This window comes from Mus pahari, chromosome 7 (genome assembly GCF_900095145.1).
Source record: "Mus pahari chromosome 7, PAHARI_EIJ_v1.1, whole genome shotgun sequence".
Taxonomy (NCBI): Eukaryota; Metazoa; Chordata; class Mammalia; order Rodentia; family Muridae; genus Mus; species Mus pahari.
Window position 1 is genome coordinate 24,612,089 of NC_034596.1, and position 3,258 is coordinate 24,615,346.

General features: G+C 46.0%; 1 non-coding gene across 1 annotated transcript; it reads left to right on the forward strand.

Annotated features, from left to right (window-relative positions):
- The first annotated feature begins 2,777 nt into the window (after positions 1-2,777).
- On the forward strand, positions 2,778-2,968 carry LOC115064500. Its single transcript, XR_003844337.1, has one exon. It is a non-coding gene; the product is annotated as a U2 spliceosomal RNA (small nuclear RNA).
- Positions 2,969-3,258: the final 290 nt, after the last annotated feature.

The window sequence follows — 3,258 nt, forward strand, 5'->3', positions numbered from 1 at the left end:
CACGCTTTGCATTCATTGCCTACCAGCTCTTCCCTCTGCTCCCACACACACATGGTGCAAAACTGTCAGCACCCAGCCTGCAGCAGTAAGAATCTTGTCCGTGGCCTGGCTAGCCTTTATCTACAGTGTGCACCGTTGGGGTTGGGCTTTGTAAAATGACTTTCAAAATTTTTCATGATCTTCAATCAAGCAGGAAATGCATGCACTGGCACCTTACGCTCTCATCCACAAAGCTGGGCAATCCTCATACTTCACTGGACTCCAACAGATGTTTAAGGTCTCTGATGGCTCTCCCCCTGGTGTCTGATTTTTTTTTTTTTAATCTGAAGGCAAATTGTGGGATAAAGCACGGCCAGATAGTCCATTGTGTCTTGCAGCCATGTTCTGAGACTCAATGGGAACGAAGCCTTGATTGGTACATAGAGGTTATTTAGGGAGAAGGTGTGTCAGTGAAGAAGGATAACCTGCCTTATGATGCATCTTACTTTTCTCTCTCTGCAGAGGGTGATCCTAAGAACAGCCACTTTAAACGCCATTGGTTCTCTGACTCTAGAGAGGAAGAGAAGGCACTACTGTTTGCTGGACCCCAGCCAGATCCCCCACAGGGATAAAGAAATAAATAGCTGTTAGAAACTCAGAGGAGAACCACTTACAACTTTAAGCCAGAGGACTACAAATCCCCAACGCTTGGATGCACGAGGTTGTGAACGCAGATCTACCCTCTTCTTGGCCTGTCTTGTGAAGTTTGCAGTCACACTTCACAGGGATGACTATCGTGGGAGCCTATCGCAAAGGAATTTTGGTGTAGACGTGTATGTAGTGCTTAGTACTGGGCAGCCATAAAACAAATGTGATGAGATTCCCCCATAAACCCGTCAAACTGAATTTCCAATAGACAATACAAATTCATACTCCAAGTGCTGTATCCCGTAGATGGACGAGAAGAGCATCCTCCACAGCTGGCTAGATGGGCAGATGTAGCTTGCCCTGGTCCCTTCTCTTTCCCCTCTCTCTTTCTCATTTCTATTTTTTCTGCTAGCAGGTTCCCTTCAGCATTCAATCAAGGGCAATATGTCCTCAATCAACGTTTTTCTTTTCTTCTTCTTTTTTTTAATGCGACAGTGTCCTTTAAAGCTCTTTGCAGCTGGTTGGCAACTGAATTGCTGCCAACACCCTCAAAGAGCTTCCCGCCATGTGCATGTACACCCTCTGCCTTCCCAGGGCTCTCCAAGTGCCCTGGAGGTGACTTGACTGGAGAGCATCTGAGCCTGTCCCGGGTTCTGAGGGCTCAGAGGTGCCTGTTTCCCAGAGCCCTGTCCATCTGCGAGACAAACACAGGACAACCAGAACTCACTGGGATCAATCCAGGAAATGGGGACCATTTCTGCAGAAAGACAAGAGAAATCCGTCAAACATTTTGGAGGCTGCGGAAGAACTGGGGAGAGAGTAAGGAGATCTCTGTTCTTGGTACTGTATCCACCAGTGGGGTGAACTGGTGTGAGTTGATATATTAGTCAGGGTCCTGTAAAGAATCAGAACTGATAGAATGGATGATGTGGATTAAAGGGAGACAGGAGAATAACTTTTACAACCTGGTCAGGTTAGTCCAACGATGGCTGTCTTCATGCGGGAGAAGCTGAGAGTCCAATAGCTGCTGAATCCACAAGCCTGGGTGCTTCAACAGTCCTAACCAGGAGCTGAAGGCTGAAGGATTCCTGGAGGGCCACTGCTCTTCGATCCACATTAGAAGCTTCAAGAAGCTGTGCTCTGATATCAGTGAGACGGTGTTGGAGGCAGCAGAGGTCCAGAAGAACAGAGTAGAATGACTCCACTGAGGGACATAAAGGCAAGCAGGCAAGGGGGGATGGGAGCTTTTTCCTCAGATTTCCTTTTGTCTGAGCTGCCCTGGAAGGTGACACCCACATTTAGGGTGGGCCTTTCTACCTCGAATAACCAGATGAAGGCAATCCCTCACCAATGTACCCAGCAGCTTGATTCTTAGTTGACTTCAGATCCCATCAAGCTGCCAATTAAAATTAACCAACACAGCTGATTTAATCTCTTCAGGCCATAAACAGCTAACATCTATAGTCATGTTTTAATAAATAGAAATGTGAATAGATTACTCCATATGTGTTTTCTACCACATAGCCCTTATGTCTCCACTGCTTGCTTTGGAGTCATAATAGGATTATGAGATTCTACAAGGTAAGGGCTGGCCATTATATGACATCTGTGACTCTCCATCCTGTTAGTGAGTCCTAGCCTGGTGTGCTTGGGAGACCCCTGTGAGCCCTCTATGCCAAAAGCACTCTTAAGGGCACTTTTCCAGCTCAGATTCTGAGATAAGGCCCCATGGGAAGTGAATGCAGACCCAGTCAGCAGCAATAAAGCCATTTACAGGAAGCTCTGACAATCTCCTAACTCTGTATCTTGAGTAGGAATAGCTCCCCATCCAGCACTTACCCTGACTCAACATCCCTATCCCCTAAAGCACCATAGTCTGGTGCACATTTTCATACAGCCTGGCATCACGAGAGGCCAGAGGGTAGCAGGACCAGAAGATTTGTTGCAAGCACAGGACCGGACGATCAGCACTCGTGCACACCTTTGACTGTACCTCTCCAAATTTCCTGACTTGAGTGAAGATGCAACAGATGCTCCTCGGCCTCAGAAGGGATCACACAAATGCCAAATCTATAACTTTCTACCTCAAAATTTTCCCGCATAGTGTTTTAAAATCAATTTTCAGTAGAATATTTAAAATGAGAAAATCCATCGCTTCTCGGCCTTTTGGCTAAGATCAAGTGTAGTATCTGTTCTTATGAGTTTAATATCTGATACGTCCTCTATCCGAGGACAATATATTAAATGGATTTTTGGAGTTAGGAGTTGGGATAGGAGCTTTCTCCGTCCACACCACGCATCGATCTGGTATTGCAGTACCTCCAGGAACGGTGTATACCCTCTGGGGAATAAAAAAAAAAAGAGAGAGAGAAAATCCTCATAAACAAATAGGGAGAAACAGATAATTAAAATAATTGCATTCCAACTTCACTCTTCTCCCTTCTCCACTGCTTCATCATCTCAACACACACAAGAGAACAGAAACTAGCATGTGTGCAGCTTCAGATTTGAATACACACATACACACACACACACACACACACACACACACACACACGCGCGCGCACACACACACACACACACACACACATGCTCACGTGCACACACACATGCACATGCACAGGAACTTGA